We start from the raw sequence: 27,958 nt of genomic DNA on the forward strand, positions 1-27,958 counted from the left end.
TCACTATTATAATTTGAAGCGCAAAGAAGAATTATTAAGAGTAGAAGAAGAAAAACATTTCCGTATGCTCAAGGAAAATCTTCATTATTGTCTTTAAAGATTTAAAAGAAAAAAGTTAAATTAGATAAGAAATTTACCCTCATTATCATAAGAAATTTCAGCATGACACATTGATGAAAGAAAAGGAAGAACTGCTAAATTTGAAGAATGACCAAACTCTTGAATAACAATTTAAAGAAACAGAAATATCTAAATTCTGGTTAAAGCTGAGAAAGGTATTTCTTTCAATTGGAGAAAAAGCAGTAAACACTCTTCTGCAGCTTACTACCACCTGCTGGTGCAACAAAATTTCTTATTAACAAGAAAGCAACAATATTTGTGCCGTCTGCTTTTCAGACGTGAGCTTTTTCCAAATCTCTAGAGAAGACTGAGATGGGTGACCTTGAGAGAAAGTCTCTGGAATCTTAGAGCAAGCTCTGGGTCTGATATTACAATTCTTAGAATAGCTTATTTAGCTGCTTCCAACAAATCAGTATTTAAAGGCATAAATATTGTTGCTTCTGTCTTAATGAACCTTATAAAGAAGAAATACAGCCACCAGAGCAAATAACAAATCCTCATCAATTCACTCCCACTGAGGATCTATCCATCTAAAACAAATGCCCATATGCAAACTTGAATACTGCAACTAGAGAGTAAAACTGAATTCAACCTTTGTAATAAGAGGATTGGCAATGAGCCTTTACAAACTCAAGTCCACCTCTTTTGTTATTTGACCTAAAGAGCCATCAGATTGTCTTCACTATAATGATGCACATTTGTATGTATGAGAGCTGTAATTTATTGATTCTCAAATCTCTTTTCCTCTGAGCCAGTTTAAAACAATTAGGATTTGCAAGCTGTTCCATAAAAGATAAGCACCCAGCATCAGGGGTGATATTTCACAAAGACTGACTAGTGCATGTTAAGTAGGTGATTGCCTCTGTGGCCTCCAAGTGCCTCAGCTGTCCCTGTCCAAGGTAATCATCCTCAAAGAAGATGCTCAAGGTAATTGTGTTGATATTTAGGGGGGTAAGGGAAAATTGGGAGTGTACTTTACACTTAATCATTAACAAAATTCAAATTTTATGTATTTCTCACTGTTTCTGATATGGTTAGGCTTTGTGTCCCCACACAAATCTCATCTTAAATTGTAATCCCCATAATCCCCACGCATTTAGTGAGAGACCTGATGGGAGGTGACAGGATCACGGAGGCAGTTTCCTCCATGCTGTTCTCATGATAGTGAGTTCTCACAAGATCTGATGGTTTTAAAAGGGGCTCTTCCCTCTTCGCTCCTCACTCTTCTCTCTCCTGCCACCATATGAGAAGGTCCAAGCTTGCTTCCCCTTCACCTTCCACCATGATTGTAAGTTTCCTGAGGTCTCCCCAGTCATGCGGAACTGTGAGTCAATTAAACCTCTTTGTTTATAAATTACCCAATCTCATGTCATATCTTTATAGCAGTGTGAAAATGGACTAAGAGTTTCAATAGCTGTAGGACTTGAGAGCTTTGCCTTATCCTTCAAGTGAAAAAGTTAATAAGCCAGGAGACATTACCATGTAGAAACAATTAACAATTGTACCTGTCTTCTTTACATCAGTGCTCTCCTGTAACTTCATCTCCTCAAAGTCTTTTGGTAAATTTATAAAAGATCAAAATCAACTGTCCAGTCTACCAGTCAGTTGTGTTATGTTAGTGAACATAATACATTAGGAAACAGAATCAGATACTTGAATTGATTTTTCATCATTTAATGAGTTGTCACTGCATTAGAAATGAAAGACGAAAGTGAATAAATAAGTCATAGTCTTGATGGGAGAGAAGGACATTTAAGTGTATTATAAACGGTGAGCTAAGTAATACAACAAAATCCTTGGGGAGTCAGGTTAGGATTTTTCCACTCATCTTGAAGGATGCACATAAGTTTGACAGGTGGATGAGACAAGGAAATAGGATCCACTTAAAACCTGTCTAGAGAAAAGTAGACAGGATCCAAATAAGCTGAGCTCTTGCATCCTTCTACCAGGGAAGTTCTGCCCTCGTCTGATTTTCATTCTACGGTTTCACGGGGGTTTTTTTTAATGATTCTACTATTTTCAAAAGAAAATAAAAACATTTGAAAGCCACTACTATAACTAAAGAAAAAAACTGAAGGATCCTGAGTGGGGAGTGACATGTTAATAAGCACATCAACAGTAGAACAGCTGGGAGGCTGTTGCAATCTATTAGGTAATGAATGGTGAGCACCTAAGACAATGGCAGTGGAGATGAAGTATATAGCAGGGATGAATTAACTCTGAGGGCAAGGTAAAAGAGTAAAAGATGAATCACAAGTTTCTGGTTTTGGTAGCTGGATGGATCCTGAACTATTAAACTGAGCAAAGAAATCAATGAAAAGAAAGAGCTTTTAGGAGAACATATGTTCTAAATTGAACTTGTCTAAGCTTCACTTAGAAAGAAGATCAATTTGTGTTTCATGGGAGGAAATATCAAACTAAAGATGTCTAATACGCAAATGGATATGTGAGTCTAAGGAAATATTTGATAGTCATCAGTATAGGGGTGGATAAGACCACCAAGAAAAAAATGCACAGTGAGAAAAGAAGTAGAACCAAAGAAAACCCCGCAAGAACTCCAACATACAAAAGGCAGACAGAGGAGGTGGCCAATGAGATTGAGAAGAAACATGAGAAGTAGGTGAAAAACTAGGGAAATTGTACAACGGAAGTTATGAAAAGAAGCGTTTCAAAAAAGTGATAAAAAAACTGTTACAATTTCCCAGTAATCAATGAATTGCCTTTCAACTCCAAATCCATCCTTCATTGTCTGCTCTTTGCAAACAGAGCTGAGGCCTTTAAATATTTCTCCTTTGTAGCTAGCATGATGTTAAACTTTGTCATAGAAAGTGTTGGAAGGGTTTTTTGTTTTTTTGGTTTTTTTTTCTCCAAGATGGTGGAATGGAGGCATTATTGGCATGCCTCTCCCACTGGGATAAACAAAATAGTGTGTAGAAAGTCATGCTATGAACTTTCTTCCAAGAAGCAACACAGGAACTTAAAAACACTGAAAGAAACCACAAACACTTTGAAAGAAGCAGTGGGCAGTAGTCTACACGATAAACCAGGAGGAAAACTGGGAGTTGCCAGAGCATGAGTGGGGAGAAGAGACTGCCTCCATGATACACTCTCCCACTGGGGAGCCGAGCAATCCAGGCCACAGGGGAACACCTTAACCCTACCTAGCGCTGGTGCTGACTTAGTGAGCAGTGAGGTTTTATGAAAAGGAGCAGCATCGAACCGTGTTTACTCCCAGAACCAAGCAGGGACAGAGGGAAGCCATTCCTGATCCTACCTCACAGGGGACCTCACCTGAAGTCTGCTGGTTAACTGAGGCAGTGGTCACAGGTTGAGAGAAGCTCCCAACTGAGACCTGTGATATAATCTTTAGTGGGGACAAATGCCCTTGGTCAGAACCGAGGGGTGGGCAGAAAGTGTGCTATAGCCGCAGGCACAGGACCTGGGTGCCTCTACTTCACGGGCTGACCAGGAGGGGCACGACCTAAAAGCTGGTTTCTGTGTCAGTTGGGAACACTTATGGCTTGGGACAGTTTTGAGGGCTGCCTGGAACCCAGCTAGCTACTGCCAGCACAACACTGTGGGTATGAGACCTGCCTTGCCAAGTTCATGGGAGCTGAGTGGGGCTTACTGCCACCCGCTACCACACCCTTCCCCCTGTGGATTCTTCTGTGCAGCAGACGTAGCTGTGCTCCTCCCTGGAACATTACCCCTGTGACCAGGGAACTGCCCTCTAATCCCCATTGGAGCCACTATTTGCACTCAAACGTGGGGAGCCAGAGTGTGGACTTGCCTGACCCAGCCCCAACTAGCTTTGCCCATCCACCTACTCTGGTAGCCTAACAGAACAGACAGAGACTTTTGCATGCTCCACGGCCCCACCCATTGCCTGAGACACTAGAATACCTCCCCTGGGTAACATAAGGCAAGCACAAATCCCACCACTGATACTGCAACTGTTGCTCTTTTGCAAGCACCACCTCCAGGCTGGAAGCAAACCAGCACAGCCCATTACAATATCTGCAGGCACATCACAGTGCTTAGGAAGGAGAAAACTTTTTGCATGACCTCAGCTACCACCATTGCCTGCATCACCCTGGTTAACCAGGAGGCCTTGAGTCTGTCCACAGCCCCAGTACATTACTACTACAGCTGGCATTTGAGAAAGCCAACACACTAAGGCTATTTATAACCAAGGAAATCTCACAGAGTCTATGTCACTCTCCTCTCACCCCCATCAGAGCCATGCTAGTACTCACTGTTGGGAAACTGGAGGACAGTTTACAGCAGTGGATCCCTTTTAGACATTCTCCAGCTCCAGCCCAGAGTGCGGCAGCCCCACTAGGTGGCTAGACCCAGAGCAGCAGCAAGATACACAGTGGTCTGGCCCTCAGAAACTGCTACTCCTAGGGTAAGGGGGCGTGTACCACATTAAGAGGGCAGACACCCCGTCAGACAAAAGAAACCGGACTGCAGGCTCTGAGTCCCTGAACCTTCCACTTGTGGGAAGTTTCTTTCAGCAGAGGCACAGGTGCAGTGCTGGGCTCAGTAGGAAAAGTATGTGGCTCTACCCCAATTGTCAGGCAGCCCTGGCGCTCATGAAGGATCTTGGAAAAGGGGACTATTTCTCCCCCTCACTCAGCACTGCAGACACAGCTGGGGCTCCTCCCACAGGAGCATGGCATGGGTGCATCTGTAGACAGCCTTTCCATAACACTTCAGGGTGACTGCACCCCCACAAGAGGAATGTCCTCCAGGTTCAGGCTTGCAAGACAGCTAGAGTCACAATCCGCCTCTACATGCATGAAAAGAGGTGCCTGTCTGATCTGAATAGCCAGAGCACTTCGTGCAGAGTGTGACTGGGAGATGGATTGCTTTCCCAGTGGCCCAGAAGGGAGGCTGTGGTGGCTCCCTCCCTTGCCCACCAAAAAGACCTCAGTGCATTTCACTGAGAGCTTCCCCAGCCATCTCTGTCGAGGCTGTGACCTCTGCCCACCACTGGGATACTGCATTTACCCAGCTGCTTTAGTTGTAGCTGTTTTTCACCATGGGCACCTCCTACTGGCCTGAAGCCTGAACTGTTCAACCCAGTAAATAAAACAACAGGAAAATAAAATTTTAAGTGCATACCTCTGAGGAATGAGATAAGCTTCATAAGATTTCTACCATTCCAGCCCCACAGGAGAGAGTAAACCTGCTCACACACCCAGCACATCGCTACTACAACCAGCATCAGAGAAAGCCATCACACAAAGATTTTCTATAACCAGGAAACTCACACAGAGTCTTTGCCATTGAAAGTACCCAAAGCCAAAACTAGGTGACAATCAACTATAAACATTAAAGTTACATCCTCAAGGCGGGGCAGCGGGGAGAAGAAAGTTTTTAAAAATCCCTGTCCAATCAAAAACAAATTCAAAAATAATTAGAAGAAACAGTCTACCCAAATAAGAAGGAAACTAGAAAAATAATTCTGGCAATATGAAAAAACAGAGTTCTATATATAACACTCCCAAAAGACCACACTACCTCTCCAGCAATGGATCCAAACCAAGATGAAATTTTTGAAATACCAGATAAAAAATTCAAAAGGTTGATTATTAAATTATTCAAGGAGATAAAAAGGAAAGGTGAAAACCAACATAAAGAAATTAATGAAACAATTCAGGACACGAATGAAAAATGTTCTAAAGAGACAGACATTGTAAAGAAAAACAAACCAGAACTTTTGGAAGTGAAAGACACATTTAGGGAACTACAAAATGCAGTGAAAAATCTTAACAGTAGACTAGACCAAGAAGAAAAAAGAATTTCAGAGCTCAAAAACAAGGCTTTCTAAGTAACCCAATCAGACAAAAATAAAGAAAGAAGAATGAATAGATATGAAGAAAATCTCCAAGAAATACGGAATTATGTAAAATGGCCAAACCTAAGAATCACAGATGTTCCTGAGAAAGAAGGTAGATCCCTGTCACTCTCCATATACATAATTAACTCGAGATGGATTAAAGATTTAAATCTAAGACCTAAACCTATAAAAAATTTAAGAAGAAAACCTAGGAAAAACTCTTCTGGACATTGGCCTAGGCAACAAATTTATGACTAAGACCACAAATGCAAATGCAACAAAAACAAAAATAAATGGGACCTAATTAAACTAAAAAGTTTCTGCACAGCAAAAGAGATAATCATCAGAGCAAACAACCTACAGGATGGGAGAAAATACTTGCAAATTATATATCCAACAAAGGGCTAATATCCAGAATCTACAAGGAACTCAAACATATCAGAAAAAAAAAAGTAATCCTATTAAAAAGTGGGCAAATGACATAAATAGACAGTTCTAAAAAGAAGATATACAAATGGCCAACAAACATGAAAAAAATGATCAACATCACTAATCAGAGAAATCCAAATGAAAACCACAATAAGATACCATCTTATCCCAGCAGAATGGCCATTATTAAAATGTCAAACAACAATAGATATTGGTGTGGATGTAATGAAATGAGAATGCTTATACACTACTGATGAAAATGTAAATCAGTACAACCTCTATGGAAAATAGTATGGAGATTTCTCAAAGAACTAAAAGTAGATCTATCATTTGAATCACGAATCCCACTACAGGGTATCTACCCAAAGGAAAATAAGTCACTATGTCAAAAAGACATCTGCACATCTATGTTTATCACAGCACAATTCACAATTGCAACGATATGGAATCAACCTAAGTGCCCATCAACTGATGAGTGCATAAGGAAAATGTGGTATATATGTATACCATGGAATACTACTCAGCCATAAAGAAGAACAAAATAATGTATTTTGCAGCAACTTGGTTAGAACTGGAGACTATTATTCTAAGTAACTCAGAAATCAAAAGCCAAATATTTCATGTTCTCACTTACAAGTGGGAGCTAAGCTATGAATACACAAAGACATACAGAGTGGTAGAGTGCACACTGGAGACTTGGAAGGGGGCAGTGTGAGAGGGGGTTGAGGGATGAAAAACTACTTATTGGGTACAATGTACACTACTCAGGTGACAGGTGCCTAAAATCCCAGACTTCACCACTATACGATTCATCCATGTAACCAAAAACCACTTATACCCTAAAGCAGGGGTCTCCAGCCATGAGCCAAGGACCACTACCAGTCCATGGCCTGTTAGGAACCGGGATGCACAGCAGCAGGTGAGCAGCGGGTGGGTGAGCAAAGTTTCATCTGTATTTACAGCCGCCCCCTTCACTTGCATTACCACCTGAGCTCCACTTTCTGTCAGATCAGCGGTGGCATTAGATTGTCCTAGGAGCACAAGCTCTACTGTGAACTGTACATGCAAGGGATCTAGGTTGTGTGTTCCTTATGAGAATCTAATGTCTGATGACTTGAGGTGGAGCTGAGGTGGTGATTCTAGTGCTAGGGAGCAGCTACAAATACAAATTAACATTAGCAGAGAGGTTTGACTGCCCGGAGACCATAGCAAATCTACTGCTTGCAGACTCATATCAAAACCCTATCAGTGAGTGGCAAGTGACAAGCTGCATCTGGCGGCAGGCTTTAAGTCAGGATCCGATACTTCAGTCCGCACACGGCCCGCCCATTATTTTATTTACCACTTCTGTCCATACCTCTTTCCTGCACTATGCACTTGTCTCAGTCACTGTTTTGGTAAGCCCGCAAGCTACCCCTAGCCAAAATGAGTAAAAAACAAATGTCACTGGAGAGCTTCTTTGAAAAGGGGGAAAGATCCAATGATGGGACAGCAGAAGATGCTAAAAGTGCCAACAAAAAGAAAACTACATTTAAAAAAATTACCAAGAGTCCTCCTTAAATTAAGAGTTCATTGCAACAGGTGATTCACCTTCTCCAAGCCTGCTTTGTATATGTGATGACCAGCTATGCAAAAAAGCCACGAAACCTTCAAAACTGCTTCACCACATGGAGACCATGCACACTGCATTAAAAGACAAGCCTTTGGAGTTTTTCAAAAGAAAAAAACATGAACACAAAGAACAGAAGCAATTATTGAAGGCCACCAATTCATCAAATGCATCTGCATTGCGAGCATCATTCTTAGTGGCTAAACACATTGCTAAAGCTAAGAAGTCCTTTACTATTGGTGAAGAGTTGACCTGCTTGCTGCTAAGGACATTTGTCATGAACTTTTAGGAGAGGTTGCAGTTCAAAAGGTGGCACGTGTTCCTCTTTTGGCTAGCACTATAACTAGATGAATGATGAAATAACAGAGGATAGCGAGGTACAACTGTTAAAGAGGATTAATGAGTCATCGTGGTATGCAATCCAGGTTGATGAGCCTATCAATGTTGACGATAAGGCAAGAATGCTTGTTTTTATGCAATATATTTTTCAGGAGGATGTGCATGAGGATACGATATGCGTACTTTTGTTGCCAACCAACACCACAGCTGCAGAACTATTAAAGTCTTTGAATGATTACCTATCAGGAAAACCACACTGGTCATTTTGTGTTGGTATGTGCACAGACGAAGCAGCTGCCATGACTGAACGGCTTGCTGGTTTCACTACTCAAGTCAAAGACGGTGCTTCTGAATATGAGTCTATGCACTGTGTCATCCATGGAGAAATGCTGGGTAGCTGAACAATGTCACCTGAACTTAACAACCTTTTACAGGATGTGATTAAAATTATCAGCCACATTAAAGTACATGCCCTTAACTCATGTCTGTTCTTGCAGCTCTGTGAGGAGATGCGGAATACACACGTCATCTCTTATACACAGAAGTGAGATGGCTTTCTAAAGGTAGATCACTGGCCAGAGATTTTGAGTTACAACAGCCGCTCCAGAGAGTTCTTTTAGAAATACAGTCACTACTGGCAGCACATTTCAGTGACACGGAATGGGTTGTAAAACTTGTTTACTTGTGTGACATATTCAAATTCAACCTGCTCCACAAACTCAACCTGTCACTTCATGGGAAAACGACAACTGTGTTCAAGTCAGCAGATAAAGTGGATGCATTCAAAGCCAAACTAGAATTATGGGGGCAACCAGTGAACATTGGGATTTTTGACATGTTTCAAATATTAGCAGAGATTTTGAAAGAGACTGAGCCAGGGCCTTCTTTCTCCCAGCTGGTGTATGACCACCTATCTCAGCTTTCAAAGGAGTTTGAGTATTACTTCCTAATATGGTCTGGCTGTGTCCCCACCCAAATCTCATCTTGAATTGTAGTTCTCGTAATCCCCATGTGTCGTGGGAGAGACTGGTGGGAGGTAACTGACTCATGGGGGCAGTTACCCCCATGCTGTTCTCATGATAGTAGTGAGTTCTCACAAGATCTGATGGTTTTATAAGGGGCTTTTCCTCCTTCACCTGGCACTTCTCTCTCCTGATGCCATGTGAAGAAGGAGGTGTTTGCATCCCTTCCACCACGATTGTAGGTTTCCTGAGGCCTCTGCAGCCATGCGGAACTATGGGTCAATTAAACCTCTTTCCTTTATAAATTACCCAGTCTCGGGTGTTTCTTCATAGCAGCATGAGAATGGACCAACATACTTCTCAACCACCAAAGATTCCCAAATTGGGAAGAAACGGTTCCGCAACCCACTTGTAAATAAATCAGGTGAATCAACTTTGTCCATGCTAGAAGAGGATCAACTTCCTGAGATTGCAAATGACTCTGGCTTTAAAAGTATGTCTGAGACAACGTCAAACCTCTATATGTTCTGGATTTAAGTCAAGGCAAAATATCCTGAGATTGCCTTGTGCACCAAAAAGCCTGCTTCCATTTCCAACATCTTATCTTTGTGAAGCAGGGTTTTCTGCAGTGACAGCAACAAAAATGAGACTACAGAGTAGAATGGATGCAAGCAATACACTTTGGGCGTCACTGTCTCCCATCACCCCAAGATGGGACTGTCTAGTTGCAGGAAAAAAAAGCTCAGGGCTCCCACTGACTCTATGGTGAGTTGCATAATTATTCCTTTATATATTACAGTGTAATAATAACAGAAATAAAGTACACAATAAATGTAATGCACTTGAATCATCCCAAAACCATCCTTCTCTCTGCCTCCCAGTCTGTGAAAAAATTGTCCTCCATGAAAAGTGCCTCTGGTGCCAAAAAGGTTGGGGACCCCTGCCCTAAAGCTACTGAAACCAAAAAATAATAATAATAATAATAATGATTTTTTAAAAGGACACTGCAGAAGGAAGGGGCTTCTCTTTCTGGTTCCATGTTTTCCATTTGTTGCATTTTCATTTCAGCATCCTGTGTGAGGATATCCAGTGGTACTCAACTCCATCAAGTTTCAGCAGTACCCACATTGGGCAGCTTCCCATCAAGTTTCAGTAGCCCCACCCCCTACTCAGATTCTTACTGAATCTGACAGACACCCTCACAGTCAATCCCCCAGCTTCACCCTACCAGCATCCTGGAGAGGTGTTTCCTGCCCATCATTCGTGGTGTGGTTCCCTGCCTTCCAGCATCACTCTGCCTTTAATTAGGAACAGTGTCCCCTCCTTGCCCAGCAACTGTGGATCAGCTATGGCCCCAGTAACTCAGTAAGTCTCTGCACCATTCAGGGAGCTATAGCCACACCTTCTCCAACAAGGTATGAATCCCAGCCTTGCAGAGAGCCCCCTCCAAGTTTATATCTCCTTTGGGCACTGTCTGTCAGCCCAGGGGATTCTTTAGAGTCATCTCTGTCCTTTCACAGATAATCCCCTTATAGTTAATTATATCAGGAGTCAGCAAATTTTTTTTCTCTGCCCAACTGTGAGCCTCTGCTAGCTGTAGCACAAAAGCACAGACAATTATAAATGAATGGGGTAGCTTGATTTGACCTGTGGTAAGCTAAATTTAGCCCATGGGATATGGCTTATCAACCTCTGCTGTATGTTAAACTTTCCCTGTTAAAATTACTATGGGACATCTGTCTCATCTGTTTAGGGGCAAATGCTGAGTGAACTCTGAGGGACAAATGCAACAAATACGTCAAGTAGGAAAAGGAATAGAAAGTATCCTTTGGAAGTTCTAGTGACTGTATCAAAAGCAGTCTCAGTAAAATGGCTTAGGTGAGGACGATGCCAGGTTGTGGAGTAAATAGGAGGTGAAAAAGCAGAAGCACTGTGTATAAATCATTCTTTTAGGAAGTCTGCATATGTGAAGAAAGAGATTAGTAGCTAGAAAGGAATATTTATGTGTGGGAAATAAGCCTTAGATTGCAAAATATTTGAGACTGTGATGCCAGGGATGTCCAATATACAAGAAATAAGATGGCAGACTTCAGACAAGCCTGACCTGCCATTAGGATCCAGGCAAGCAAGTCACTTAGTGTGGAGAGTCCTATGCAACCACCGGCTGAGGATGTGCTACACATCTTTCCTGCAAACACTGTGACACACTTCCCCCACCCTCTGCAGTTAATTCCCAGCTTTCAAGCCTCCTGTCTTAATAAGTTACACAAATAATGGCCTTCATCCTAAAACTGCTTTGCAGTACCAGATAGTTCAGCAAACTATGGCACAGCCAATTTTAAGGGTCAGGAAGAAGATAATGATTTCTTGTCAAGAACTCAAAGACCATCCTTTGGCAAAAGTTTATTGAGCAGACCTTAAAATTAAAGGTCAATGGGAAATGTTTTTTAAAACATCGATAAAGTAGAAACATACTGGATTTAACGACTGGAGCACATAGCTGGAAATCAGAACATCAGAGGTACAAACGCGAGAACCACCATTTACTGAGCACCTAGGTATGACAGATACTTTGCATACAGTAAAGTATCTCTGCAAAGCTTGGCTTAACCTCGGGCCAATCTTACAAGGCAGGATTTCTAACCTCCCTGAGGGCATATACTAGCTCTTGTTCATCTATTCCCAGGTCCCAGCATAGTGTCTGAGTGTCCGGCACATTCAATATTTACTTCTTAAATGAACAAAGTAGTCCCTTTTTTTTTTGCAAATGAAGAACTACTAACGCTCCCAGTAGTTAAGTAGCTAGAAAAGCCTGGATTCAAACCATAATCTTAAAGCAACCTTCTAAATAAATAGGAGACCCCATAACTGGAAACATATATAAACCAAGACAAAAAAGAATATTTGTTTTAATTTTTTTTCTGTAAAATTATGAAATTATAACTGGTATATTACTTGCTTACATTTATACAAAGGCATAATAATGTTCAACTTCATTGAAATAATAATAGCTATTGATTTACAGTTTTCTATGGACTAATTTCTGTACTAAGTGCTTTATGTATGCTCTCTCATTTGATCCTCATAACATTATTATTATCATCCCCATTTTATAGAAAACAGAACTAAGGCTTAAAGAAGCAAAGTAACTTAAGTGGCAGAGCCAGGATTCAAATCCAGGCAAGAAGACTATTTCCGAAACCCAACTTTTTAATCAGTACACTTGTTACATGTAAATGGCAGTGGTGAGAAAGCAAAAAACAAAAACAAACAAACAAACAAAAAACAGGTACACCAGTGAGTAAAGGTACTCTTCCCTAAAAGCAAAATAAGCTGATAAGAATAAAGTGCTTGGCTCATACCTATAATCCCAGCACTTTGGGAGGCCAAGGTGGGTGGATCACTTGAGGTCAGGAGTTCAAGACCAGCCTGGCCAGCATGGTGAAACCCCGCCTCTACTAAAACTACAATAATTAGCTGGGTGTGGTGCTGAGCACCTGTAATCCCTGCTATTTGAGAGGCTGAGGCAGGAGAATTGTTTGAACCAGAAGGCAGAGGTTGCAGTGAGCCGAGATTGCACCACTGCACTCCAGCCTTCTGGAGTAAGACAGAGTAAGACTCTGTCTCAAAAAATAAATAAATAAATAAATAAATAAATAAATAAATAAATAAATAAAAATAAAGTACTTGTTGTATTCAAGCTATGAGTCCCCCCACCAAAAAAAAAAAAAAACAGAACACACATGAGCTAGCTTAAGTGAAACAGAAATTAATCGTTTTTAAAGAATACAATAATGATGGTAGTGGTGGTGGTGGTCATCATGGTAGAAGCCAAAATAAGCAATAATACTAATAACTCAACAATTAAATGGCCCTTTTCTGTGCCAGGCTCTGTTCTAAGCACTTTACTTGTATTAACTAATGTAACCCCAACAATAGCCCTAGAGTAAACATAGCTGTAATCAATATCACAGGTAAGGAAACAACTTCCAAAAGTTAACTTGCCCAAACTCAAAAAAGTAGAAAGGTTTCTTACACTCAGACATCTCTATTCCACAACCAAAACCTAGCAGGCTCAGTTCCAGGCTGTATTTTTGCTCTAATTTCATCAGGAGTCCACCCTGCTCCAGCACCTCAGAGCAGGAGGCAGAATCAAATGGACCAGTGCCTGGGAAGTAGAGAATTAAAGCTCATCCATTCATCCATGAGCACATTCATTCACAAGTACTTATTCATCCATTCACGAGCACCTGTTTCACAGCAAACCCTGTATGCAGAGTAGATTCTAAATGTTTATCAGGTCAGGCACAGTGGCTCATGCCTGCAATCACAGCACTTTGACAGGCCAAAGTGGGAGGATCACTTGAACCTGGGAGGTCGAGGCTGCAGTGATCCAAGATCACACCACTGCACTCCAGCATGAGTTACAGAACAAGACTTCATCTCAAAAGAAAGAGAGAAAGAGAGGAAGGAAGGAAGGGAGGGAAGGAGGGAGGGAGGGATGGGAAAATGTTTATCAGAATGAATTAAATGGATTCATGTAACCACAAATACTCCCATCTCCCAAATACTCCAAGCACCAGCATTACAGAAATTTCAGAGAGGTGTGCATATCCGATAAAGGCCTGATAAGTCCCTGAGTCATTCATAATTAGTGATAACAAGATACCAGAAACAAGCTTTAAAAACTAAAAGAAAAACTCACAAAAATATTTGCATTATATGGGAACCAAACGGTTAATCAGCTCTTTCAAAAACACAAGAAAAAGAACAGTCCAGTTGTAAAAGACTCAAAAGATACATAAACAGACAATTCACAGAAATCAAATGACCCTAACAAATGTTATTTGCTATTTCACTAAATAATTACAAATTAAAATAATAAAATGATATTCTTGTCTATCTGTTTTATACAGATGAAAAAACCTCTCACTCACAGGGTTAGCAAGGTTATACCTTGTTGTAAGAGTATTAACTATAAAAACTACATTAGCATGTATATCTACTATGTACCCACAAAAATTAAAAATTAAAAAAAAAAAACACATTAGCTTTTCTGGAGAACAACCTGGCAATACAAGTAAAAATAAATAATACGGGCCAGGCGCAGTGGCCCATGCCTGTAATCACAGTATTTTGGGAGGCCAAGGTAGGAGGATTGCTTGAGCCCAAGTGTTCGAGATGAGCCTGGGCAACACAGTGAGACCTTGTCTCTACAAAAAAATAAAACAAAATTAGCCAGGTGTGGTAGTGCACACCTGCAGTCCTAACTACTCGGGAGGCTGATGTGAGAGGATTTCTCAAACCTGGGAGGTAGCGGCTACAGTGAGCCAAGATAGCACCACTGCACTTCAGCCTGGGTGACAGAGTAAGACCCTGTCTCAATCAATCAATCTGTAATATACATAGACGTTGACCCAGAAAATCTATTTCTATGACTATTAACCTAGGAAGATAAAAGAAGATATTTATATATATATATATTTCATGTATAGACATATGCATAAGAATTTCAGTGTAGAAATTCTTCAGAAATTTTAATTCACTCATCCATTCATCCATGAGCACATTCATTAACTCCAGCCTGGGCAACAGAGTGAATGAATTTTTTTACAGTTGTAAAAGAATAAGAAAAAAATATAAATCCACTGGATAAGCATACAATAAATGTATCTAATCACTGGGATACTATGTATCTGTTAAAAGAGACAAGGTTGAATGGTAAGTGCTGACCTGTAACAATACATTTTACAAAAAAAGAAAAACATACTATACAATAGTATGAATGTATTGAAACTACTTTATATCAGAATCAACCCAGAGACATTACATGGATAGTGTATTCTATAATATACATGCTAATATAGTTTTTAATAACCTAGTAAATCTAGATTATTTTTATATTATTTCCAAAATTTCTGGACCAGATTATCCCAATAGGTCCCCCATCCAGCTCTAAAATTCTTTAATCCTAAGAATTTTTTTTTTTTTTTTTTTTTGAGACAGCATCTTACTCTGTCACCCAGGCTGGCGTGTAGTAGTGTGATCACAGCTCACTGCAGCCTCGACCTTCTGGGCTCAAGTGATCATTCCACCTCAGCCTCCCGAGTAGCAGGGACCAAAGGCACATGCCACCATGCCTGGCTAATTTTTTGATTTTTTTGTAGAGACGGGGTCTTGCTATGTTGCCCAAGGTGTTCTAAAACTCCTGGGCTCAAGCGATCCTCCTGCCTTGGCCTCCCAAAGTGTGGGATTACAGGCATGAGTCAATGCACCTGGCCTAATCCTATAAATTTTGTACACCACTGATCTTATACACAGTGTTAGTATTTTTTTTTTTTTTTGAGACAGAGTCTTGCTCTGTCGCCCAGGCTAGAGTGCAGTGGTGTGATCTCCGCTCATTGCAAGCTCTGCCTCCTGGGTTCATGCCATTCTCCTGCCTCAGCCTCCCAAGTAGCTGGGACTACAGGCGCCTGCCACCACGCCTGGTAATTTTTTTGTATTTTTTAGTAGAGACAGGGTTTCACCATGTTAGCCAGGATAGTCTCGATCTCCCGACCTCGTGATCTGCCTGCCTCGGCCTCCTAAAGTACTGGGATTACAGGCGTGAGCCACCGCGCCCGGCCACACAGTATTAGTACTGCAAGTCCGCAGTGTGTCTCCCCTCTATGTTTCAGAGCCTTTTATCTATCGAGCACAATATGAAATCCAAAAAAAGGTCCAGAATTTTTACATCTATGTTGTAAATTTAAACTTTAAACATTACACCCTTAATTATCAATGATAATTCATGTTGAATTTATTTATTGAAATCACAAATTATAATGATCTCTTACCTCAATAATAATATAAGGACCACTATATTTTTTTTAAAAAACTAAGAAAGATAATAGAACTTTTTGAACACTGAAAGAGATGAATAACTGCACACTGTGCCATATATGGTCCACTTAATCCAAAAATGTTGAGTGTGAATCAAATTCTATTAGAGGGCACTTATAAACAGCAATGAAGCCCCTTGGCAGTGGGTGGGACTGAAATTTGGAGTCAGAAGACCTGGGAACAATGATCACTCTTTTGGCTCCAGAATCCCAAGCAAATTAAATAACCTGAGACTCAACTGCCTCCTTTGTAAAAGATAAGCATGGTAAAGGAATTATATAATGCCTGTAAAAGGCATCTGACAGAATGCCTGAGACAAAGCAGGTTCTCAATTCCTTGCTTAATAGAAACAGGTACATCACTGTTGCTTTTGTTAAGGTTATAAAGGATATCTCAACTTATCTACTTTGTTCATCTGAATTTTTGCAACACTGCATACACAATCATTCGATATTTTATTTTCAAACTATATATTAGAAGGGGCTTCTTGCTCCCAAAACTCTATTTCTTGGCATAGTCTTTTCTACCACAAATATGCAAAAAATGTGTTATCTCAGAAACTCAGGGAGAAAGCATACTTACGAAGCACACCCCCAAAACTCCGAGTTGCTCTTCTCTGAGCTCAACGCTCTTTTTAGGCACATATGTCTGCCTCCTATCATTTCTTCATGAGGTTCAGGGCAAAGGGCCTAGTCAAGCAGATGATCTTTGGTTGCCCCTACACTTTCCCCAAACCACCTACAAATAAATAAAACAAGGGGGTAAGACATACCTACAACTTTAAACATTTTTAAATAATGAAATATGAAAATTAAGTCCCTATGTACAGACTATGGCATAACACAGAATAGAGAAAATGCTCCTAGAATGATTCAAAAGCCCAAGAGACCTCACTACAATTCTTCACATCCAAGTGCCCAGCCCACATATTGTCACTGGTGACTTCCATCCATGCCTGGGCATCCCTGGGGCTTGCCAGAGAGTTCATGCTCCAGTGTGAACCGCAGCCCAAGTCTAGCCAAAAAGTACTATGTATGAGCACGTCTAAAAGTTGGTAACTAAGTCAGGTAATACAGTTAACATGTTACTGCTGAATGTGGTGACCCAATTATACTTCCAAGCCAGTCTAACACTCCTAAAGGAAATATTTTATAAGATGCCCAGTTCTTCCCATACTCAGTGCTACAATTAAATAAATAAGAATAAAATGCCTTTGGTTATAGAAAAGAGCTGTGGACAGAAATATTTTCAATTAATTGTGACTGCTTTCAAAGCAATCTGTAAGAATCCACAGGAAGTGATCCAGAGAACTGGGAGTTGTCTACATAAAAGGTAGATCTGGGAATACATCTATAAACCATTTCAAGAAAAAAAAAGGTATTCTGAAAAAGTTAATCAAAATAAACTGTCAAGAAACAGTTCAAAGAGACCCAGGTTATGCAATGGCAGACAAGATACGCTGAGAGAACATAGGCACAGTGCACACTTCACTCTTCTAACAAAACAGCCACCATCACCCATGAAATGAGTCATAGGCACAACCAAATTTATGTGTGCCAATGTGAAACTGCCAAAGTTTTAACCTTATCTCTGTGCTGTCCAGTACAGCAGTCACTAGACACATGGCTACTGAGCTCTAGCTCTTGCCAGGTCAAACTGACATGTGCTATACATGTAAAATACACAAGACATTTTGATGACTTAAAATATTTTTTTTTAAATGTATAGCCAGGCATGGTGGCGAGTGCCTGTAATCCCAGCTACTCCGGAGGCTGAGACAGGAGAATCGCTTGAACCCAGGAGGTGGAGGTTGCAGTGAGCCCAGACCGCGCCACTGCAGTCCAGCCTGGGCGACAGAGCCAGACTCCTTCTCAAAAAAAAAAAAAGTAAAAATCTCAATAAGTTTTATATTTACTCCATTGAAAACATTTTTCTATATTGCGCTAAATAAACTATTATTTAATTTCACCAGTTTCTTTTTACTTTTTTAATGTGGGTACTACAAAATTTAAATTCACCTGAGTGGCTCACACTGTATTTGTATTAGACAACACTAATCTGCATAATTAATAAAAAATAAACAACAAATGCTGAGCACTTGCAGGGTGCCAGGCACTGTGCTAGATACTTTACATAATACTCAAATCAATGCTGCAATTAATGGTAAGGTTTTACCAGACGCCTACATAACAGATTGGCTCCATCAAACCAATAAAAGATGCAGCTGGGATTCAATGTCAGGTATTTTTAGGAAATAATTCAATTAAGGGACTGCTAACAGCTAAGGCTGGAGCAAATCCTATGATGGCACGGGAAAGAGAGGTCACTAATACAGCGTTCCCGAGAGTAGCACGCTTTCTGTGACTACAAAACAGGTATTTAAAAAAAAATCAAATTTGCTTGCAGGCCAGGCAAGCAAATGTCAGACGGTCCTCTGGAGGACCTACCGAATGAGTCCAATCTCCTGTCCCTTAAAGCTTCACAGATGCTAGCGGTAGAGCAAGCTGCTCCCAAAGGAAGGACAATGTAGTCCAGATTCGCTGGGTAACCTGGCCAGGACCTGACCGCGGACACCCCTGCCGAGGGAGGGAGGCCTCGGGATGACAGGCGCGCCGTCTCCCCTCACCTCTGCACACACTCCACCCATCCACGGCCCCACCCCAGATCCCGCGCCGCTCTGAGGTCCCCACCCCTGGGACGAGGGGAAGTGGGACTAAAACGTCTACAGTAAGACGGGGAAGTGGTCGAAAAAGGGCAAGGGGGAGGTGGGGGCAGGTACCTGAGACGGAGGATGATCCCCGCTCCTTAATGCCGGATCATCGCCTAGGCCCCACCCAGCTCCCGCGGCTACCAGTGACCCAGAAGGTGCAACTGACCAAACGCAGCGACTCAACCGACTCTGCTCTCCCCAGACTCGCAGCTATGGCAACTTGAACTAGCCGCCCAGCCACAGCGAGAGTACAGGACCCCGCTGCCGCCGCTTGGCCCTCTGGGAGTTGTAGTCCATCTCGGCCTCATGATCAAGGAATTACCAAGGGAGAGCGTCCCGAAAAGGAACTGCAAATCCCAGGATGCCATATAGCTGGCCTTCGGGTAACTTTCCCGGAAAAAAGCCTGATCCCTCGGCCGCGCCCTCTTGCCCTGCTCTATTTTTTTTTTTTTTTAAAGGACCAGCCTCCTTTGTAGGAGGCAAACTCCAGTCAGAAAGTGAATAAAAATGCTTCCTTGGCCTTGACTGTAATTTTACTCCTTGGGGGACAAAAGGAGTCCCCCAGGACTACGGTAAGATGGGGAAGTAGAAAAAGGGCAAGGGAGCGGTGCGAGGACAGGGAAAGACAATTTCTAGCACTGAAATGTAAAAATCCCCTTAATACCAGGGTCCCGTATATTGTTCCAAAGACTCACAAATTCGTAGAAGCGGACGGGAACAGAGAAGATTATGTAGTCCAACCTGTTTGGCCTGGAAAGAGTAAGGGACTTGCCTAAGATCATATGGCTTATGCATGGCACACCAAAAGTAGATGTGAGGCTGTCAGCTCATTACTGCTGCTACTTCAGTCTAGGTGTCATCTCCTCACTCTAGAACATAAAAGAAATGTTTTCCACTCAGGGGAGTTGGTTTCAGTCACGAAGAGAATGAAAACCTCAATAAAAAACTGAACTTTGGAAAGCTAAGAAGTAACAATTAAATTAGTCATATGAATTGCCCTTCTTCTCTGCCAAAAAGACCACTTCCCCTTCCTTCTTTGAGGCTAAACTCAAATATTACCCGATCTGTGAAAGCTTTCCTGGCTACGTGAAGAAGAGCTAGATCATGTTTAATAACAAGGGTTCCTTAATCTAATAATTCTGTGCTCTATAATCCATTTCCCAGTTGGTCCCCTCTATTAGCCCTTCAAAGGGACCTAACCTTTTTTGTACATTTTTATCTTTCTTCTCACCCTTTCCTCACTTGCCCTTCTCCGTTCATATCCCTCTCTCTCTTTCTTTCTCTCTCTCCCCCTTTCTCTCCTTCCATCCCTCCTTACCCCTCCTCCCTCCCAACAGGCAGAGTCATAAATAATTAGCACATAAATTTGATATAGTCGTATTATTCAAATTTTTTTTCTGGCCAACACTGAGACATAAAACTATCTCATATTGGTTTGAACATAAAATAATTCTTCCAAAGACCTCCTATGCATTTGCAACTGTCTTCAAGCTGCTTACTTGAAATTGTTCCTCAAGAATACACTCCACCAGACAGAGTTTAAGATAATTCAGAACGGCCATAAAATTGCCCCATATACATGCAGAAGCATAATAATAACTGTTTATTTGTAAACATTTTAACTTTCAAAACAATTCTATTCATTCATGTAATTCAGCAAATGTATGTTGTATATTTCTAGTATCCAGACATTGTTTTAGACACTGAAGGTGCAGTGAAAATAAACAACATAGACCTTGCTTTCAAATTGCTCAGAGCCATGTGAGAGAAAAAGACAATAAATGATTACAAATCTCTGTGTAATAGAATACTGCATAGGTTTGTATGGAAAGACACAAAAGAGAAACTTTCTGAAGAAGTGATAATCAGATCAACTGCAGGAGAAATGTCTACCAAAAGAGCTAATGTAATCACAAGCTACATTAATAAAAACTGATTGTCCACAGCTTTTCCTCCCTGGTTCAACCATATTTAGAGAATTGGATTCTATTCTATAGGCCTTATTTTTCAAAGTGATATTAACCAAATAAATCAAACATTACAGGACACAACTGGGACCAAAGAGTTAAAAATCAGATATTTTAGTTCATTTTGATCAAGAAATGCTTAAATATGTTACTAAATTCATAGCAGCTGTTTGTCAGCTGTGGTGTGCTCTCAGTCAACAGATGTGGCATCCCAAAAAAATGTAGTGAAGTCAGGCCAGGGGTGCTGACTCACGCCTGTAATCCCAGCGCTTTGGGAGGCTGAGGTGGGTGGATCACGTGAGGTCAGGAGTTCGAGACCAGCCTGGCCAACATGGCGAAACCCCATCTCTACTAAAAATACAAAAATTAACCAGGTGTGGTGGTGGGCACCTGTAATCCCAGCTATTCGGCAGGCTGAAGCAGGAGAATCATTTGAACCCGGGAGGCGGAGGTTGCAGTGAGCTGAGATGGTGCCACTGCACTCCAGCCTTGGTGACAGAGTAAGACTCCATCTCAAAAAAAAAAAAAAAAAACAAAGTAGTGAAGTCACATCACTGAATCTTCCTTTTTTATGTCTTAACAAAATAGACAAAATGAGTTAAAGCCAACAAAATAGATTTTACATGAAATTGTCTCATAACTCCCAAAGATATGTATTACTTTTAATCAATATGGCCAACACACATTATACAAACACAATACCATACTCAAGCAGAATCATCTGAGCTTAGATTTGGAAAAACCCACAAAGAGTATTGATATGGTCTGGCTCTGTGTCCTCACCCAAATCTCTTGAATTGTAATCCCCACATGTTGGGGGAGGAAACTTGTGAGAGGTGATTAGGTCATGGGGCAGTTCCCCCACGCTGTTCTCATGATAGTGAGTGAGTTCTCAGGAGATCTGATGGTTTTATAAGAGGATTTTGCCCACTTCTCTCTCCTGCCACCATGTGAAGAAGGAAGTGTTTGCTACCCCTTCTGCCATGATTGTAAGTTTCCTGAGGCTTCCCCAGCCATGCAGAACTGTAAGTCAATCAAACCACTTTCCTTTGCCAGGTGCGGTGGCTCACGCCTGTAATCCCAGCACTTTGGGAGGCCGAGGCGGGCGGATCACGAGGTCAGGAGATCGAGACCATCCTAGCTAACATGGTGAAACTCCGTCTCTACTAAAAATACAAAAAATTAGCCAGGCGTGGCGGCGGGTGCCTATAGTCCCAGCTACTCGGGAGGCTGAGGCAGGAGAACGGCGTAAACCCGGAAGGCAGAGCTTGCAGTGAGCCGAGATCGTGCCACTGCACTCCAGCCTGGGCGACAGAGTCAAGAAAGAGTCTGTCTCAAAAAAACAAAACAAAACAAAACAAAAAAAACAGAAAAACAGAACAAAACAAAAAAAAAAAACCACTTTCCTTTATAAATCACCCAGTCACAGGTAGTTCTTCATAGCAGGGTGAAAACAAACCAATACAAGTATCATTTGCAGTACCCTTCTTTTGCAAACCATGTATTATAGATAGGGGCACACAGAGGTTACATGATGTATTAGTTTACTAGGGATTTGATTAAATACCACAGAATGGGTGACTTAAACAACAAAAATTTATTTCCCACAGTTCTGAAGGCTGCAAGTCCGAGATCAAGGTGTCAGCAAGTTTAGGTTCTCCTAAGGTCTCTGTCTTTGGCTTGCAGAGATCCATCTTTTCTCTGTATCCTCAGATAGGCTTTTCCCTGTATGAGCACATACATAGTTTCTCTCTCTTCTTGTAATGACACCCGTTATCTTGAATTAGAACCTTATACTATAGCGTAATTTAAACTTAACTACCTCCTGAAAAGTCCCATTTTCAAAAACAGTAACATGGGGGGTTAAGATTTCAACATGTTTTCCCCAAAACTGTACCTATTCAGGATTAGTGTCATCAATGATCTCATTACGTAATACCTTGATTGAGGTAGATGCGGGAGATATTTTTGATATGCCTCACCCACATCACCCCTTAACTGGGAATGATTCTACCCACAGTGTTGGGCCCCTATAGCCTTGTTTATGTTATACAAAGCCCCTACCTGTCTCACCATGGCTGATTAGACAAGGAGTAGAGAGACACCTGAGACAATTTGGGTCAATCAGGCTCTTTATCCTTTGAGAATTTAAAATGGGGACTCAAGCTCCCAATTGGTTGCTAGAATAGTCTTGATGTACAGGTAAGAGCTGAGGCCGCCATGGAGAGGTGACCATCTTCACCTGTGTTCAAGAAGCAGCTGATAATGCTAACCTGCAGAGACAGAGAGAAGTGAGTAAAGCAGTGAAAGGAAATAAACTACACAACCACAAGGAAATGAGCCCAAGAGAATACAGCCCCCATTCCTGACAACTTCCAAGTTCCTGGATCCAAGCCTTGTTATTCCCATTTGTATTTCCTGTACTTGTTTTCCATAATACACTAGTGGCAACTAGAGGTGGTTAAATGCACAGATTCTGGACCCAAACCACTTGGATTCAAGTCCGTTATAATGCCTATCAGCAATGTTACTTCAAACAAGTTACTTAATCATTCCGTGCCTTCATTTCTTCCTCTTCTAAATGTGGACAATAAAAATAGCACTTCATGTGTAGAGGTGTTTGGGGGATAAAATAAATTAATGTGTGTAAAGCACTAAGCCTAGTGTCTAATTCATGGTAAGCATTATTGAACGTAAGCTGACATTATATGTAAGCTGACAAATACTATGACATCCTAAAAATGTTAGTTCCATGAATATTGGTACTCTATTATTTTGTTCTAGACACTTAGAACAAAGAATTTATTAATACCTTGATGCCTCATGATGCATCATGATGATGCCTCATGATGATTTCCCTTTTGAAGCCTAAGATTAGTTCTGTTGATTGAAATCTAAAGAGCCTTGACTAAGATTATACTAATGAGATCACCAGCCTGTAAGATCCAAGATGCTAATTCTAGATCTAGTTTCTTGAGCAGTTTCATCAGAAACACTTTTGAACCATACGAAACATTAAATACCTAGATGAACTAATCAATAAAAAGGTTCTGGAATGGGGCTAGTCTAAAAGCATTGACATGACCGTCCTAACCCAACTCATCTAGAATGAATAAATGTAGAGAAGGGAAGACAACTATTATGTAAGAAGCTGTGGGTGGCAGACAGAGGTAGTGCTGTTTCAAGGAGAAGGGACACAAGTTGTATTTCACCAATAACTTCCAAATTTATACAACTATGAAACAACAACAGCTGATATGGCTTGGTTCCGTGTCCCCACCCAAATGTCACGTGGAATTGCAATCCCTAATGTTGGGGGTGGGACGTGGTGGGAGGTGATTGGATCACAGCAGTGGATTTCCCCCTTGCGGTTCTCATAATAGTGAGTGAGTTATCACAAGAACTGTTGTTTAAAAGTGTGTAGCACTTCCCCCTTCACTCTCCCTTTCTCCCACTCTGCCATGTGAAAAAGGTGCTTGCTTCCTCCTCACCCTTCAAAGCACCATGATTGTAAGTTTCCTGAGGCCTCCCTAACCATGCTTCCTGTACAGCCTATAGAACTATGAGTCAATTAAACCTCTTTTTTTCACAAATTACAGTCTCGGGTGGTTCTTTATAGCAGTGTGAGAATGGATTAATACAATAGCACACTAACTATGTCCATGTGACACAAAAATGTATTTGAAATACCAAAATTTTCCTCAAATGTTTATTTTTTTCACCTTGGCTCTCTCCTTATCTCCATTTCTGTCAGCTACACTGTTCTGCACTCATGGCCTTAGAGATGGGGGGTGACAACAGAAAGCAGAAAGGGAGGGGAGTGGAGAAAGAAAAAGAAGAAGAAAATGAAGCATTTTCTTCCTGGATTTTGCATATTAAACACAAACATTCTCAGATAGCACAGGATGTGTAATTTGTTGTAGGACCCTGTGAAAAAGGAATATGCTAAGCCCTTTTGCAAAACCTATTAAGATGTCAAAATGGCAACAACACAGCATTAAACTAAGCACTGGGCCTTTCTGAATACAGGGCCCTGAGTGATTGCACAGGTCACAAACCCATGAAGTCAACCCTGCTGTCACAAAGGAGTCATGCTATAAACAAATGATTTGGAAGGAAATACCATGAACAAAAGAAAAGAGATTCCCCCCAAAAGAAAAGAGATTCCTGACTGGGAATGTGGTAACAGAGAAGAAGGGGGTCCTGGAAAGAGAGGAATAGGAGGTTGGGGAGGCAGACCTGTAGGCATAGGGAGAAAGTCTATGTTGACAGAGTGCCCAGCCTCCACTCAAGCAAGCACTATTCATAGCTTGAACCTACCTGTTCTGCCCATAGGCATCAAAGGAGGATGTTACTTCAAATGTAGCCTGCATTGTTCTTGGTGACTGTCCAGTACAAGCGATGACCACCTACATCATTGGATTTTGCTTTGCTCCCTCTAGCCAACACAGATGGTCAAGCTCCCTTATAGTATCACTGCACAGTTATAAGTCATAAGACAGAAGACACCAAGTATGATGTTATAGGTAAGTAAAAGGGAAATCCCCCAAATCTTGATTAGGTGGGACTAAATGGAGCTACTCAAAATTCTCTCTCAATCAAGTCAGTGGTGAAATTCACTCTCTTTACATCAGCAGAAAACAATCATAAATGGTTGTTGACTTTTTCTACATCAAGTTTGCAAGTTACCTTCAAGTTTAAGAAGAGTCAAGATAAAAAAACAAGGTATTGCAGGGATAACATTGCCTACTACTCAAAGAATCATCTTTAGCCATTCATTGTGCTGAAGCCCTGTTGATCCCATGAAGTTCTTTTCAGCCACACACTTACTAATTATAGGTAATTATCACTGCCAAGAGCATCACAGATATAAAACACAGTAATTCATATGCATTTAGGTCAAAGTGAGCCACTATTAGTGTACTAAACCAAAATTGCAAAACATTTCTGTAGTTAAGCAATATAACTAATCAATAAAGAGGTTATGGAAAGGGGCTAGTGGAATGCTCCACCTTAATGGGGACTTTTTGAAAAAAGATAAAACACACAGAGGCATAAATTGCCAAACACCACTTTCTAATATTTGAACCATGCTAATAATTCCTCTACAAGAAGGAAAAAGTAGTGTTCTACAGCCATTCTCATTCATTTGTTACATTTAAAAGGATTTTGTGCGTGTGTTTAAGGGACCTGAGTGCACTTTTCTCTTTATTTAACCTGATCACAAAGATTGGTCATCATCTTATCTCATGTGTTTATTTGCCCCATTTTAAAAGTTATGCTAAGGAAAGAAAATTGTCTTATTAATTGTCATAGCAATTTGTTGAGCAATTTGTTGAGCAGACTACTAGAACATGGGTAGCCCTAAGGCATGTTCCAATTTGCTGAACTGAAACTGCAGGCATAAGAGTTTTTGCCTACATTATAACTGCCACTAAGCCAATTTCATGCTGTCTAAATCTTGATATAAAATGTTATAGGTTTCAGCATACCACTTTTGTTCCCAGCAAAGGTGGAGTAACAGAGACCAGATTTACCCTCCCACCAGAATTATACCAAAAAAACAGGGAAGATATACGAAGCAATGCTTTTCAAGGCAGTGGCTATCATACCAAGAAAGACCATGATCCCTGAAAGACAGGAAACAAATAAAGCAACCCTTATGATTGCCACAACTTACTGCCTTGAGAGAGTTTCCAAGTCATGGTGCAAGGAGAGGGGAGCCAGGCAGAGTCCAGTGGATTCTTTAATTGGGGAGACAAAGCTGAGAGTTTGGGAAGATGCAGGTAGGTGGAGTTTGCAGGACAAACTACGGGAGGTAGAGAGCTATGTAGAGAGAAAACTTCCGAGAACTATAAAGGGTCTCCATGGAAGATTCAGCAGAGTACTAATCATTACACACACGTGAAAAAAATGAGGCTGGAGAAAAAAGCAACTAGCAAGATTGGAGGTAAAATTGTCTGTTGCTCACAGGGGACCAGGAACAGTGACTCTTCCCACCAGCCAGATTTGAAATCCTCATAATTCATGGAACACTGGATAGAGTAATCAGAAGGGTATTGCCTCGGGAATGAGGAATAATTAGCCCTAGATTATATGCTGTGCTAGTCCCACCTAATAAAGCTTAAAACCAAGATCCACAAATCCCAAATTGTTTCAAAGTAATTTACATCTGACAACAAATCTCAAGAATATTTACATGAATGCAATAATTCCAGTGCCAAAAAGGGTAATATTTACAATATCTGCCATCCAAACAAAAATTATCAGGCATACAAAGAATAGAAAATGCAACCCATTTTCAGGAGAAAAATCAACCAATCTAAACTGACCCAGAATTGACAAAAATATATATATATTCGAATTATCAAACAAGGACACTGTTGTATGTTGAGTTTTGTTCCCCAGAAAGATATCTTGAAATTCTAATGCCCAGTATCTGTGAATGTGACCTTATTTGGGAATAGCATCTTTAACGATATTTAAATTAAGTTGAGGTTATAATGGATTAGCATGGACCCAAATACAATGACTGATGTCCTTGCAGGAAGAGGGAAATTTGGACACAGAGACACACAAAGAGAACACCTGATGATGACAGAGGAGAGATTGCAGTGATATAACCCAAAAGATGTCAAGGATTCCCAGCGACCACTAGAAGCTAGGAACAGTCAAGGAAACATCCACCCACAGAACTCTCAGAGGAAGTATGCCCCACCAACACCTTGACTTTAGACTTCTAGCCTCCAGAACTGTGAACAAATTAATTTATCTTGTTTTAAGCCATCAAGTTTGTGGTACTTTGTTACAGCAGCCCTAGGAAACTAAGATAGATATCAAGGCAATTATTGTATTTTAGATGTTCAAAAAGTATTATACAAAGAGACATGGAAAATATGAAAAAAGCCCCAAGTTGAACTTCTGGAGATGGAAATCCATTTTATGAGATAAAAAAGATGTTGGATGGGATTAGTGGCCAATTAAATATTACGGGAGGACAAAAAAGAATACTGAATTTGAAGACATAGCAAAAGAAACAATCCATAATCAAAGACAAAAAGAAAAATAATTTTTTACTGAGAAAAGCATCAATAT

The 27,958-nt window shown here is 40.9% G+C and overlaps 1 protein-coding gene across 15 annotated transcripts in view; it reads right to left on the reverse strand.

The window, feature by feature from the left end:
- CEP128 (centrosomal protein 128) overlaps positions 1-19,671 on the reverse strand; it is a 446,086-nt gene extending 426,415 nt beyond the window's left edge. For 6 of the 15 annotated variants that reach the window (XR_010130804.1, XR_010130805.1, XM_063698092.1 and 3 more), the window contains exons 1-2: positions 18,966-19,151; positions 16,769-16,924 (exon numbers count right to left, since the gene is read on the reverse strand). The gene's annotated coding sequence lies outside the window, so the exon portion shown is untranslated. Of the gene's footprint in view, positions 1-16,768; positions 16,925-18,965; positions 19,187-19,591 lie in introns of those variants that run through there. The other 9 variants (XM_063698091.1, XM_055361828.2, XM_055361833.2 and 6 more) reach the window with 9 other exon arrangements.
- Positions 19,672-27,958: the final 8,287 nt, after the last annotated feature.

Source organism: Gorilla gorilla, chromosome 15, assembly GCF_029281585.2.
Source record: "Gorilla gorilla gorilla isolate KB3781 chromosome 15, NHGRI_mGorGor1-v2.1_pri, whole genome shotgun sequence".
Lineage (NCBI taxonomy): Eukaryota > Metazoa > Chordata > Mammalia > Primates > Hominidae > Gorilla > Gorilla gorilla.